The sequence below is a fragment of the Protopterus annectens genome, chromosome 6.part0 (assembly GCF_019279795.1).
Source record: "Protopterus annectens isolate FY-2018-M chromosome 6.part0, PAN1.0, whole genome shotgun sequence".
NCBI classification, from domain to species: domain Eukaryota; kingdom Metazoa; phylum Chordata; order Ceratodontiformes; family Protopteridae; genus Protopterus; species Protopterus annectens.
In genome coordinates this window covers 1081182467-1081198652 of record NC_056737.1, presented here as the reverse complement: position 1 = coordinate 1081198652, position 16186 = coordinate 1081182467, and positions in this window count along the sequence as shown.

Genomic DNA, 16186 nt, shown 5'->3' with positions numbered 1-16186 from the left:
GTTGACATCCTACAGAAAGGCCTCACTGTGACCAATGACTGGTGTCAGAACCATGGCCTTAAGCTCAATGCCAAAAGAATGTGTCATCATCCCCTTTGGGAAAAACCCGGTTCCCATGAATTACCACATTGATGGTAGTCCACTGAACACAGAAGGTGTTATAAGAGATCTGGGAACACAGGTTGACAGCAACCTCTCTTTTGATCACCACATTGCCACTATGGTCGGAAAGTCCTTCTATGCGGCACATCTCATTACTAAGGGTTTTGCATCCAGAAAGAAAGAGGTCATCATCTCCCTCTACTCTTCCCTCATTAGGCCAATCATTGCGTAAAATGCCCCATTTGGCATGTACCTCACTAGACACCTGAAACAACTGGATAGGCCACAAAAGTACCTCACAAAGAGGATCCTAGGCCTTAAACACTTGTCCTGTATGGACAGACTCAAAAAGCTCCAACTATTCTCTGTCTCATATTGCCTACTTAGAGGAGATCTCTGCTTGACTGACAAAGCCATGTCTGACCCAGCTCTGTTAGAAATGCTACATCTAAAGAAATCCCAATCCCTGCACCACATCCTCCAGAGACCTCAGTCTCATTACCACAATTAACAGAACATGCTGGAGGGACAGGTTCATAACCTAGAGACTGCCCATGCTATGGAACAGACTTCTTATACATGTCAAGCAGAGCACCTCGCTGACCCTCTTCAAGAGGAATCTTGATGAGTGGATGGGTAACAGAAAATTCACCCCGGGGATAACTCCAGTGGCTCTACTCAACAGAGACACCGGGAACTAAGGTCGGGTGGCACTATGCCAGGGTAATCCTATGGCTAGGCTTGTAAAGGCCCCAGAGCCATTAGCCTAGTACACACCTATGAAACTATGAACAACATCCACTGACATAGCGCTATAATCAGTTAAATTCAAAGTATTACCATTGTTAGTACCTAATTCAGAACCATCCAGAATAGTACTAGAAGTTAAAGAGATGGCTCTCCAGGCATGATTGATACTGAGTATGGAAAAATACATATGGCCAAAGTGGTTTTATTCAATTCAGAGCCTACAGCTAGCATTCAAAAACATGAATATCTTTCCAAACATTATGGACTCAAACCATCTCTCATACCAGAAAGTCCCAGACAGTAAAAGAAAAAGGGAAAAAGTGTCCTCCCTTAACACTGGGGAAGATGAGTAACATTATATGTTCAAAGCTGAATCACTTGCATTCCCAGGTTTGGACCATGAGAAGTCTTCTCAGTCTTCAAACCCCCCCCCCCCCACACACACACACGACACGATCTGTGCAGAAGGGCATTAAATACATGGAAGAATATTTTACTTGACCTACCAATGATCCCTGTTCGCTGGTGAGGATGCGTTAGTCAAAATGGACAATTCCACTTCTGTTCCACACTGTGGGGTGTTTTGAAAACAAGCAGCTAGTACCTCAATACCCAGCACTAGCTTTAAAATGAGCAAACAGGGTTTATGAGGCCCTAAGGAAATACAAGATCTTTATAATAACCAGAAGGCAGATACTTTAGCAATGTCTCTCTACATATGTATTCAATACAAAAAGTTGTGGATCTGACATTGCCTCTAGCCAGAGAATCACATTTGTTGGACACTGTGGTAAGAAACTATATACATCTAGCACATTAGCAGTAAGAGCACTGGGTCTCTTATCCGATATTCATTTTTCATCATATGCAAGAAACCGTGCAAAATGCTTGATTCTGATGAAAAGAAAAGATAGGAAACTTAATAACTGATGACAAATTTTTAAAGTGTAGATATGATGCTTTGGTTGTTGCATGCAGAGCAGTTGTGTTGGAAGATGTTATGAAGAGAGGTGCCTGAACAATGGAACATATCCAGAATATGGTAACTGCCAGTTCCTAGGTGCTAAGGTTACTGGGGACACGCTTTTTGGTCAATCAACTGATATAAAAATTGGTGTAGAAAGGAAGGGGAAAGCAATATTTTTATTCAAAGAAATTTGCCACCCTCCTGCTCTGCAGTTTCAGAAAAACTATGCACCTACTGAAAGGCTATACTACAGAAAGGGTACAGATACCTAGCAACTTTGTAATCAAAAGCATTGTGGAGGCAGGCTGCCTCATGCTATTTCAGGAATATAAGAAAATAGGATTATCAATACAATTATTTAATTATTTAACTTACTGCTGGCTGTGTCCTTCTCAGTACCCCTAGAAGGTAGCATCTAGTTCGATTTGTCCCATTAGCAAAGCACAGCCACAGCCAAATGGGTGTGCATCAGAGTGTGATGAAGCTTCCACAAAAAGACATAACCTCATTCCTTTCCATATATGTCATCACATCAGGTAAGCACAGGGTCTACTTTTAATAGATGAATTGATATTAAAAATGCAGTACACATTTCACCACATGAAGGTGTCAAAGATTATATTATGAGGCTATTTGTGGTAACCGTAAAAAGACAACACCTTTAGAGCAGTACTAGACTTGTCATACTCAACATTTTTGTAGAAACAAAGAACTTCAGGATATAAACATTGAAAACAGCCTTTTCCTATACAGGGCCTACTTATCGGCCCTATTGATGGAGGATGATTATTTGTACATCTGACTAAGACTGGAGCACTTCAGAAGGTAGATATCTAGTTTTTTAAGACCCTGGCTATGCTGTTTGGCCTATCCACAGTAACTGAAGTATTTAGCAAATGTTCATCTCCAGTGTTCATATATCTCAGGAAACAAAAAATAAACATTTCTTTAACAGGATAACTGCCTTTTGGTACCCCACTCTTAGAATCAGTTACTGCATCACATTAGTTTATTAATTTCTGTGATAGTTTATCAAAGTTCAATGCCCATCCTAACTCAAAGTTCACAACAGCCTATGTGGAATTGTTCACAGAGACCCTGTACAGAGATTGTAGTACCTAGAAATAAGAATAAACTGAAAACAAACCACACTAGTGGAATCCTAACCTTAATAGCATATATAATACAAGGAAAAAGTCATGTTATGCCCTTCTGCAAAACAGTGCCTTATTTAAGGAAGCAACTCCTTGAGAAAGTGAGTAATGAATCTGAGGTCTGGCCCTGCCAGCCTATGTAGAGATTCATATAAGTCATAAGAACACTCTTGGCTAACATCAAATATTAAAGCAGTACTGATTTCATTAAATTTGATCACACCTTGACTTGGGAATGCGGTCCATTAGAAATCCAAAACACTTGGAGAAATTAAAGAAGAAGCCAGCGAGTGATTCAGAGGCCCCTGTTACTGGAGGAGATGTGAGTCTGGCTGCCTTCCACCTGTTTCATTTCATTAGTGTTCTGCCTAATTAGCGATTGTAATGTTGCATGTACGCAGTTCTGTGTCATTCTCTGCAGGCTTTTAGAAAGGGAAAAAGATTTGCAAAGACAATGATTCACTTGCTATTTTCACATCCCAGTCGTTATGTCCGAAGTAGGTGTTCATTTACTTTTTCTGGTATTTGGACAGGCTTTCATCTATTTGTACGAATGCTGAGGCGAAAGAAATAGCAAAGATGGAGGAATGTTCCAAAACATGGAACCTAAATTCAAATAATGCATAGAAGAACCAAAAAAAAAAAAACAATCAAGCCTTTAGTACACTGTTGGTAGGAAAATGATACAAAAAGCATAAATAAGGAAAGAAGAAAGGACATTTGGGGGGTTAGTCTCATTATATGATCTAAACCAAAACAATAATGTAAGAGAGCAACAATGAGCTCTGTGGAATATTGCTGATACATAAAAATGTGATCTGTTCCACATTTTTATACTCTTCCAGCCATCTACTAGTAGCTTCAGAAAACATGAACTTTTCAGAAAACTGTCTTAAATGTGGTGGTGAGCCTATCCCAGCAGTTAGTGGATGTATAGCAGAGAACACATCCTGAATGTGATACTAGTCATAAAATAATGGGGGACACCCCACCACTGGCCCGGTAATCAAGGAGCGTTAATCCTCACCACTGGCAGCAGTGGGGGATGTACTTACTGGGAGGATGGCAAGTACACACAGTAAAATGCAATTTCCCTTAAGAGCACATAGAGACCGCAGTCAGTCTGGGGCTGGTTTCTCCCTCTTTCTCCAGATCCCCAATAAGACTCCCCATTAGTACAGCTACAAAGATAAGATCTCAGCTGAGTGGCCAAGCCAAGACCTCCAGCACCCTTTCTGTCCTAGCTGACACACACACTTTGATATTTGATTTACACACACACACACCTGGAAAAGGCTGGCACAGGTTTACTAACTATGTCCCCTTCTGCCCAGACTATAAGGTAGTTTGGACTGCCACCAGCCACTCCTTATCAGCTACTTTAAGGCCCTTAGCAAAGGGTTTCCAATCTTACTGTGTAATGTTACTATTAATCCAAATGGTAGTTTGACCAAGAGCAAGGCTATTAGGAGTGGCCTGCACAGTGTCACCAAACAGATATGCAAGTACTCTAAGAACTAAAATATGTCTCACAAATATCAGCCACAATGATAGGTTTAAATATATTTAATAATAAATAATAAAAGAACAAGAAATAGTAAATAATCACAGTAACTTCAGAGTTCAAAATCACAAGAAATCTTTACAACAACATTGCAGGACAGTCTCAAATAAATAAATAAAACATCTAAGCTATACTTCACTATATTGCTAACCGTATCTAAGAGGAAATTACTATGCCCTAGACTTATTTATTCATAGCAAGAAAAGACAGATGTGGTGAGTGGGTTTTCCAGCTGATGATGTCAGGTCAAAGACAAAATACAAAATCCTCTCTCTCTCTCTCTCTCTCTCTCTCTCTCTCTCTCTCTCTCTCTCAGAGTTCCTAAATTAATATTTCAAATATTGCTGCTGGGGTAGCTGGGAGCATGACATCCGTTCTTGTCATTGGACTATCAGTTCCCAGCTAAACCCCCATTGCTAGAAACTACCATTTAGCATCTCCCTGTAAAAACACATAAGCAAGGGCCCCTCTCAGATCTTTTGGTAAATGGTGGAAGTCATAAAATAATTTACATTCCTCCACATCTAAAGACAATACAAAAAAACGTCTAGTTCTAGACATTGTGTCTGTTACTGCACTGAAACTGAGAGATAACATCTTTTGTTTATGGCTCAGTTATAAAGTAACTTAACCTCAATCATTCTTCTGATGTTTTGCAAGTTAATCTCCTGTGTTTCAGTCTCCCCTGTTAAATAGTTACAGTAGTGCATAAAAATATCTCTTCAGCACACATTTCTATACAATATGACATACAGTTCTAATACATTTGTAACACAGGCATATGAATCATGTTGATTTTCACAAATGATACAACCACTTAGAAAATTCCAGATAACTGGGCTGGCAGTATCTCCTTTTGATACATTTCTATATAAATTGTATTAATATTCACCCATGACATATAATTATTTACAAAATTCCAGCTAGCTGGGCTGGCAGTATCTCTTTTTTGTTACAGACACACACACACACACACACACACACACACACACGCACACACGCACGCACGCACGCACGCACGCACACACACACACACACACACACACACACACACACACACACACACACACACACACACGCACGCACAAGCACACAAAAGCACTTGCTAGTGCACTCTTCATGCACACCTGTGGAAACTTTTGGAGGATCAGCATTAAACCTAATGGTATGTTTTTGGGATTCCTGAAGAAACCAGAACATACAAAAAAAAAAACAATACTGAAAATTGTTATTCTGTTCTATTTTAATATTGCTAATCTTAGATGGCCTGCCATTTTCTGCAGCCAGAGTAGTAGAAGCTTGACAAAAATAGACAGAAAAGTTTTGATCTGACATCAGAGATTCTCTTTGATGGGTCTTTGATTGGGTTCTTCCTTTCCACCAATCACAGTTCTGCAACACCCAATATACAGTGGTCTGCAGACAAAGTTAACCGTAGTGCAGGAGTGGCAAACTGAAGGTCTAAGAAATATATGCCAAATAGCAGAGTGCCCAACACTGCACTCTATGACATACCACTGGTAACATTTTTGCTTTTCAAAGTGTTATCTGTGACTCTAACCACATGGGTTCTGTCAGACAACCAGTTAGCTATCCACTGCACAATGTAAGGATTTATATTCAGTTTTATAAGTCTGTTAATAATGCCTGTATGGAGAATACTGCCAAAGGCCCCGGCCAGCTCTAGATATGCTGTATATACTGCATAACCACTATCCACTGCTTTGGTTACTATTTCAAAGAAACTAAAAAGGTTAAAGAGGCAGGACCTTCCTTTGACAAAGCCGACTTAATCAGAGTCCAAGGTTAAGAGACGTTTCAATGCCCAGGTTAATTAGGTTGAGATAATACATTTCACGGCTTTACATATGAGGCTAGTGAGACTAATGGACCTATAGCCGCCAGGGTCCATGGTTGTGCCCCAATATGTAATTTCATTACAATGGCTGGTTTCTAGACTTTAGGAATGTAATTAGTAGAAAGGCTTAAATTAAAGAAGCTAAGTAGGAGGATAAATAGGCTATATGTGCACTGATAATCAGACAACCTGGTATGTTATCAAGGCCCATGGGTCAGGTGTTCTTCAGTTTTGAGAAGGCTGAGAGAACTTGCTTTATAGCAATTAAAGGTGGGGTCTAGGATTGTGGAACTTGTGGAGTAGCTCCATCTGTAGGTGGAGTAAGATTTGCACTAAATTTCTTAATAGGTCTTTCTTTGGTGAGGCTCTAAGGCTTCTTTTCCACCTTGTATGAGCAATTTGATGGCATATCTTGAGAAGAAGCCTGGAGAGCTGTAGGTTGTCACAGTATAGAGCAATCATTAATGATGCCTTTGGCATCCAGCTGGGTGGAGAACCTCCTTATCAAGCATTGTTATTAAGTTTCATTTGTGATCTCATCACTACCGCATAAGTCTGAGAGGCTGTAGCACTTTTCTACCCTTCCAGTTGAGTGTCCAAAGTCTTTGAAAGGTCTAATAAGTGAGCATGAAACCTGCTACACTGGAGTTTTGGGCTCTTGGCTAATTATCTCATGTACCCAGGTTCTCTTTCTATCTTGTACCTCAGGCTCATGAAAAGCTTGAAGATCTCCTTCAGTTTGAGCCTAAGCAGAATTTTGTGTAGACTTTGATGATTACTACCAGGGTGAACTTCCATATAATCCACTATAACTTTGATTCTGCAGATGCTTTGACCATGGTTGTAGGTTTGGGTGTGTGCCTGTTTAGAATAGCTTGACTGAGAATGTCCTTCCTTAAAGATCAACTCTGAGCCAACTTCTTGGATACCTACTTCAAGGAGGAAATGTTCTTTAATCAACTGCCTAGGACTTGGATAAAAACCTCCTAAGGAGAAATTAAGGCCCTCACCAGCATGAAAGGGTCTGTATGATTCTCTTCCATCAACCTTCTCTTCATGCCCCAGGGCTAGTCATCCCCAAAAGAGGAAGGAGCCTCTTTGTTGGCTTATGAAAGCAGTAAGTGATGCACACACAATCTTACCTGCCCCTGTCAGGAAAATCACCCAGGACAACCCCAACAAGTGTTTGCAGTAGTTCTGACTCTAGCCTGGGACTGCGCATGGAGGAGGCAGTTGTTTGAGTTTGCCGCAACTTGGAAAACCATCAAAAGGGATCAGTGCATTCTAGACACAATTACTCAACCAAATCTTGGAGTTCACTGATCCTCTTATACAAGGAACTTTGTTAGTTGACCAATACCTTTTTCTGGATCTCTTAGAACAGCTCTAGACTTCACTGCAAAAGAGTCATATGACTGTCCTAGGTTTGGTACAGGCATTGAAGTCTTATTCAGGTTACTTCCAAGTCCAAAAGGGGATAGATAGGTCTTTTGTTCCCTTCTGGATGTCAGCAGCTTTCAACCAATATATTCAGTACGTCAAGTTCTGGATGTTCACCCTGCAATATATCATATCCTTGCTCCCAAAGGGCAACTGGATAGCCTCATTGGACATAAGGGACATTTCAAGTTGCGGAGTGCAGACAGGGAATTGTTCTGGTTCTCATAGCTTGTTGCTATTTGTCCTTTCTTTAGCTTCTTTACTAAGGCAATGGCCAGTGTGACTGAAGCCTTACAAGAAAAGCACATTGATTATTACCTTACCTAGACAGAGCTCTTCTACTGGCCCTCCAGTGACTCTCTAGAAATGTCTGTACAGTTGGTCGCCTGTTTGGTGAAGTCCCTGGGAATTACTATAAAGAAACTCATAATGTGGTTGGCAGGCAAGTGATTGACCATTCACTCCTCAGTCCCTTTGGGTGTTTCTTTGTTTCTTAGAGTTGTGCAACCTATGGACTTAGTATAATTAAGCAGAGTGGTGTGATAAGGCAAAGTTGACTAAATGGGGGTACCCTTGCAAAAAATAATTTTAGATGTACTTTTTTCTGCAGGTTTGGCATTTTTTTCTTGATCAGTTTTGTTGGATGAGACAGCATTGAATGGGCTTTAAATCCATTGGGGGATTCAATAAGGCCTACATGGCCATTTTTCACTGTGTGCACATCTCTGAGCATTGCAGAAACTTTTAGATTCAGTAAGCCCAAACAAGGTAAATACTGTGGAGTGCTAATTACAGCATAAGCAGCTGAATTGTGTGCTAATTAACCAATCCAATAAGGTTTAGCTATTCAACAAGCTATAAAGCATCTGTGTAGACTCCGTACTGGTTTTTCCTGCAGATTCCAAAACTTTTGGAATACAGACACAGAAGAAGTCTACACAGACAGAATGTTAGGGGCTGCCTCCTGCTTTAATTCATTTGTATGTGCTAGAGGCTGAAGCCAATGCTGCTGATGCTGCTAATAGGCCTAGGCTGAGAAGAAGAGTTTTCAGGACCCATTTCTCTTTTCCTCAATGTAAATGATATGGAAATTGTGGAGCGCTACAGGGTGGACAGGGACACACTACAGCTGCTGCTGCTAATAGGCCTAGATTGAGAAGGAGAAGAGTTTTCAGGCCCCATTTAACTTTTCACAACCTACATGATGTTGAAATTGTGGAGCAGTACAGGGTGGACAGGGACACACTACAGGACCTCTGACATCCTCAGCTCAGAGCCAGAGCCAGCCAAGGGAACCCATCCCAGTGGAGACAAAGTTATCCGTAGCCTTTACAATCTTAGCTATAGGTACCTTTCAGAGGCCAACAGAGGACATGCTGGGGGTGTCTCAGGCATCAGCATCCAGGAGTCTCCACCAGTTCCTGAATGCTATGCTCCAACATGCCAGTGACCACATATATTTTCCCTGTAGTTCTGAGGAGAAGGCTAGAAATATGCAAGAGTTCTGTCATGTAGCACACTACCCTCAAGTACTGGGTGCCATATATTGCACATTTGTAGAAATTAAGGCACCAGCCAGGAAACAGGGTAGGCTGTACATTAAGAGAAAGTGTTACCACTCTATCAACTGCTAAGCCATGTGTAATGCCAAGGGAATAATCATGAATGTGTGTGCAGGCAATCCTGGCAGTTACCACAACTCATATATGGCACACATCTGAACTGTACCAGATATTTGCTAAGGGAGAATATCCCACACGAGCATTTACTGGGGGAATGCAGGCTGTGCACTGGAACTCTGGCTGATGACACCCATCAGAAATTTACAAACACCCATGGAAGAATGTCATAATGAGGCATACGCTCAAACAAGAAATATCACAGAGTATGTGTTTGGGCTGCTGTAGTCACAGTTCTATTGACTTGAAACATCTGGGGGAGCCCTGCAGTACAATCCACAGACGTACAGAAATATTCACAGTATGTGCCATGCTACACAACATAATCCTGAGGAAACAGCTTCAGCAGGATCAGCAAGGGGAAGAGGCACACATAATGCCACCAATGCCTAGGTCACCACAGCCACAGGAAGATGAGGAGTCACAGTTGGAACCACCAGCTGCTGTGGGTGTAGGCAGAAATAGGCATGCTTAATATGTAATTGCATTGGCTAGTAGACAATGCATAGCACATTCACTGGCCACCTAGGGGCCTAAAACCTTTATCCTACTAACATACGTATAGTAACATTGATGCCAGGTAACTCACACAGCCTTTACCTCCCCAGGTATTGGCTTTGCACTGCTTGCATCACACAGTCACCCCTGAACTAAAACTGCATCACCTGCTGCATTGAGAAGGTAAGTCCTGAACCTGGAGTGTATTGTGTGATAATATGACTCTGTGGAATATCCTTGTATTTCATTACTTGGTCTGGTAAGCTAGTAAAAGGTGGGAGAGTTATACAGAGCTTACCTTAACATGTCACAGCAAAGACTTATTTGACTTATATGTCTCCATTACTAAGTAGTAGGCCTCAGGCATCAAAGATTCACACAGTCATAACTATCAAAAGTACTGATGATCACTGCATGCCCTCAGTTTAGCACCATATGCTTGTACTGGAAAATCATTAAAGAGAGAAGTTAGAAAGTAATGGTACACATTGCAGTTTCTGACTTCACAACCCTCACAAGATCATTCACTATAAAGTTGGGAAATTTTGATGCTGTCAGCTGTCTAATTTGCCAAAGCAAAGTCCAAGGTACAATTACCAGTTCAACATTACAAATGCAGATATACAAAGCACTAAGTTAGCTATGCACCCTGAGCATCAGACACAAAGCTTATGTATCCCTGATTACAAAAGACAGAAAACAGGGATATTGCATAGTTATCATCACTTGCACAGGGTGTTGTGTGGGGGGACAGGAAGCCTAGTCTGACACAAAATGTCAGTGAGTGTGTGTGAGTAAGAAAGAGAAGAAGGCAGACAGTTGGATACACTAACAAATGGCCAGTGAGACACAATGAGTAACTGTTGGGTGTGTCTGTAGGGGTGTTACAGGTGAAATTGGTGTGTGAGTGTCTGCATGAACACAGCCAAGCTCTGTGCTTTCTCTACATCTTGGTATGTTGGACAGGTGTGAGCCATGCATGGTAGAGGTGGCAGTTCATCACTGTTGTGCTCGACCATGAGAACTGGCTATGCCAGGAGTTGCACTGGCACAACGATGCCCACGGTCAGATGCAGTGCTGCTACCTGAATGTGACTGATGTCTGATGGATGAGCTCCCTTCACAGGGATGCCCAGGACCATGACCCCATGACCTACCATGTCTGAGTGGGACAGTATACTCACTGACGGAGTAGTGAAAGTACTGCCACTATGGGAGTGTGATCGGGCATCACCATGTTGACTGACAGCTTATGATTTGGCTGACCTACATCCATGAGGGCATTCCCCCCCCAAGCAGAAGTTCCATTACAGACACTGTTCATGCCATGACAGACACCCCTCAGTCCATCACAGGCAACCCTCATTCAAACGTGACATTCATCCACTCCAGTGAATTGGTAACACATTGGAGGAAGTCACCCATGTCAGACTGTGCCACATCCAAAACCCTAAGCATTTGTCTGGTGCACCTATGGGAACATGCCTGTGTTTCCTTGATGGCCCTAAACATGTGTTGAGTGGCACAGGAAGAGGCACCTACAACAGATGGAGGAGGGACAGCCAGCCCCCTCCAAGCACCCTTATCAATCCTCCTGCATGGCACCTCACCCACACTTTGGCTATGCCGGAATCAACAAGCACTGAAGCCACAGTAGCCACACTTCCCTGATAAATGTCCTCGCCTTCTACCTGTCTAATATCTGTGGCCTCACTGGATAGGGTAGGCATAGGCCTAATGGCTGTGTCTGATGGAATTGCAGGGGATAGCTGTATGTCAGCCTCCATGTCAGATTCAACCTCTGCACCCCCTGATTGTGCCTCAGTTTGGCCACCATCATCATCAGAGTTTGTTGAGACACTGACATCAGGTGTCAGAGTGCCCACACTCCCACTGTCATGCTTACCTGTCATAAAAAGCAAGAAACACAGAAATAAATTAACACATGCATTACTATAGTGCAGTATATGCTAACAAACTAAAAGTACTTCCACTATTACAGACAGTACAGAAATACATGCAACAGACCTGAGATCAACATCACACACTACAATATTTCTTTCAATTGCTCAGCAGTAATGTTTGCCTTACTATCTGCAGATGAGATACTCCTCTGTAGTCCAGATGGTCCTGGAGGAAGTTAAGCAAGAGGTAAGGGCAATATCATCACAATTAACAGTAACACAGGGGGTAATACATTTACCCCTTTATATGTCCATTAACTATAATTTCATCAAGAACATGGTTGACAACTCTAACCTAAGCTTACAACTGTAGCAATCTTCAAACCATCTCCAAAAAAAGACATATGACACAGGACTAACTTCTTGATTTCAGTTGTTTTACTCCTTTCAGCTGCTCCCATTAGAGGTCACCACAGCAGATAATCGGTCCGCAGAATGAGTGGCAGTAGAGTTTTACAGTGTTGAGTTGCCAGCCAGATGACCAACCTTCCTCAGAAAGCACACACATGCACACACTCGCATCTAGGGCCACCTACATCATGTCTTGGGAATGTGGGAGGAAACCAGGACAAACCCATGCAAACATAGGGAGGACATGCAAACTTTGCACAGAAGGCACCCCAGTGGAGAATCAAACTGGAGAACCTCTTGCTGTGAGGTTAAAATGCTAACCACTGCACCACTGTGCCACCCAATTTAAATTGTTTCACTATACAACAGTATTCAACTGTTCAGATACCAAAACCTCCATGGAAGTTCCTCCTAGGATGTGCTTGCTGCCTTGGAAACTGTTGCTCCGACATCCAGGACATCTGTACTGCACTCTCCTGGGAGCTGTCTGGATCTCTGATATTGCCCAGGAACTCATCATTGAGGGTTAGTGGTGGTTCCCTAACAGGCCCATCCCCGGTAACCATCTGGTCACAGACCATTGCAGCTGCTCTCCTCCGTGCAGATGTGGTCATGTCAGTGGCCCTGTGGTGCACCTGCTCATATATCCTGTCATGGGCACCCACGGCATTGACATCATCCTCTATCTGCTGCCATAGTCACATCCTATGTGCTATATCTCCCTGTCACCTTTCCAGCAGAAAAGCATCATGTTGCCTAAACCCATCCACAATCACCTGGTTCTCAGCATTGGTGAAGAAGGGGGGTCTCCATGGATTGACATGCCTGGGTGACATACTCGTAGGTGTCCTAAAAGACAACAGAATAATAATACACATAAGCATCACATAACTACAAAATTTGACTGTTTCCAGATAAAAAGAAAAAGTAGCCAGTCAGTATTACCCACTGGAGAAACATAAAACAGTCTAGAGATGTGAAATACTAACAACAGGCAGGATACAAAACAAGGAGATTAACAAGATCCACATGTCCTTGTTTGTGCCATAACAGTTACTCACCTTTGCTTCTCCCAAAAAGAACGGTCCATCCATGTTTGTGCTATAATAGTAACTCACCTTTGTTCCTCCCACAAAAGAACAGTCTATCCTTGTTTGTGCAATAACAGTTACACTCACCTTTGCTTCTCCCAAAAGGAACAGTCCATCCATGTTTGTGCTATAATAGTAACTCACCTTTGTTCCTCCCACTTAAGAACAGTCTATCCTTGTTTGTGCCATAACAGTTACACTCACCTTTGCTTCTCCCAAAAAGAACAGTCCATCCATGTTTGTGCTATAATAGTATCTCACCTTTGTTCCTCCCACAAAAGAACAGTCTATCCTTGTTTGTGCCATAACAGTTACACTCACCTTTGCTTCTTCCAAAAAGAACAGTCCATCCATGTTTGTGCTATAATAGTAACTCACCTTTGTTCCTTCCACAAAAGAACAGTCTATCCTTGTTTGTGCCATAACAGTAAGTCACCTTTGTTCCCCCACCCAAAAAAGGACAGTCTATCCTTTTTGCCATAACAGTAACTCACCTTTGCTTCCCCACTCACAAAAGAATAGTCCATCCTTGTTTGTGTTATAACAATAACTCACCTTTTCTTCCCCCACCCACCAAACAACAGTATATCCTTGTTTGTGGCATAACAGTAACTCACCTTTGTAGTGCACAAACTGGACAGCTGGCCAGACAGGACCCAGTCAGCCAAAAATAGAAAAAAGATGCATTCAATTAATACAACTGGGCTTTGCGCAAACCCAATAAGCAATGTTGTGCTGCAGTTAACAGTCATACCTTAAGAATGATTAGTAAAATAGGGAATGTCACGTAACTAGTCCTGTGGCAGCAGATGTTAAGTGTAGGGCTGGAGTACAGACAATCTTGGGTTCTAGTACAGGGTGTGCAACATTTGTTTTACTGTTGTGACATTGCAGTTTTAGCAATGGACTGCAACATAGATAAGTGCTTTCTCAATCTTCTTGTGGCAATAGGTGTAAGTGTAGAACTACCATACACATGGTCCTGGGTTTGAATACAGCATATTCCATGCACTTTTACTGTTATTCCACTTTTCCATTATAGTCAGTCTCACTTATAACACTTGACATGGTGTCGCTGATATTAATTATATGTATGAGCGCTGAGGCACTAGTATCGTGTAGGTTATGTATTCATTTCTGTATGTATTATCACATTTATTCTCAAATGTATGACTATAAGTATATTATGTACTATATCCCTGACATATATTTCTGCTATCTGGACTGCCATGGCCTTCACATTTGTCTAACACCCATACACAACTGCCTGTACATCCAATAATCTTGAATTTGCTTTACTTGCTACTGTTGCGTTCTGCTTACCATCGTGCAAACACAATGCTCAAAGGTGCACACTGCCAAGCACTGTGCTTGTGCAATGGTAAACAGAGCACAACAGTTTCAAACAGTGTGTGCACTCCCAGTAAATGTGATGACTGGAACTGGCAAGAAAGCATCATTCTTCATTGCTCTAGATCCATGGCAGACCTGGCAGGCATTTGTGGGGAAGGTGTCAGGTTTAGGGTACAGAGACTAATAGGGTACAGAGATGGGATGTCCAAAAGTCTAAGATTTTTATTGGACTCCTAGTTAATAACCACAGTGCCAGGCTTCTGCAGCTGGACTATTCTGGCTCCCAGTATAAGTTGGAAGCTTGGGATAGTTTAGCCCAGGCTGTAACCAATGCCAACGGTATCCCCTACACTGCTGATCAATGTAGGCATCACTACAAAGACCTCCAGAGGAGGAGGAAGAAGAATACCCTCGACTATTGATTCTGGAATTTAGGACTGCAGACATCCCACACCTATGTAAGTATCAGCTACAGAGAGTAATTGTAAGATTTAAAGGCTGAATATATGCAAGAAATATTCATAATGGTATTCTGTTCTGTTCTGTTTTTTTCCACAGCTGCACATGATCATGAGGTAAATGATGGGCAATGGTGCTGGAGCTGGATCCATGGTGCTAGATTGGTGAAAGCATGTGGTGTGTATGCAGCAGAATAGTAGTGTCATTCTAGCATTAAAAGTTAAACATAGCTTTTCTGGTATTTTATAGAGTTGTATCAAATTGAGCATGCATATCTCAACTGTAAAAGCAAGTGTACATGCATTAGTCTGTAGCACAAACCAAGAGTCCAATATTGCACTTTAGTAAGAGGTTGTGGGTTCAAATACCACACTTCCCAACCATACAATTATGTCAATTCTGCAATTTCTATTTACATTAAATTAAAACGTCTATACCAGTGGTACAAATGCCCTGCTGTAAAGTGTAATCTATATAATTGGAACATGCATATGTGCAATATATGCACATGTCAAAGAGTATACTTGCTGAAATCTATAGCATAGTGTGCATCTTTTAGGAGTTGTTAGTCTTAAAAGTAAAAGTTAAGATAATAGAGTCAATTAATTGTATGACTGCATTGTCTGTCACATATGAAGGTACTTATCTCTTTTTTCCCTCTGTTACCCCAACCCTTATCTTCTCTTTTTTTATTTTACTTTTATTTTATTTATTTGTTATTTTATTTTTTTATTAAGTGTTGTCAACATGTGTCCATGTCATCCATGTGTACCACATCACTAAATGCTCCACAGCACAGTGGGGTAGGCATGTCCCACAAGATCAGCTTGCCCCCCTCCACCAGCTCCAGCACCATTGCCCATCATGTCTGGGAGCCAACCTGGCAGCACCACCTCTGCTGCCTCTGCACTACCTGCCCTCAGGTGGTCCTGTATTGGAGGCTGTTCCAATGGTAC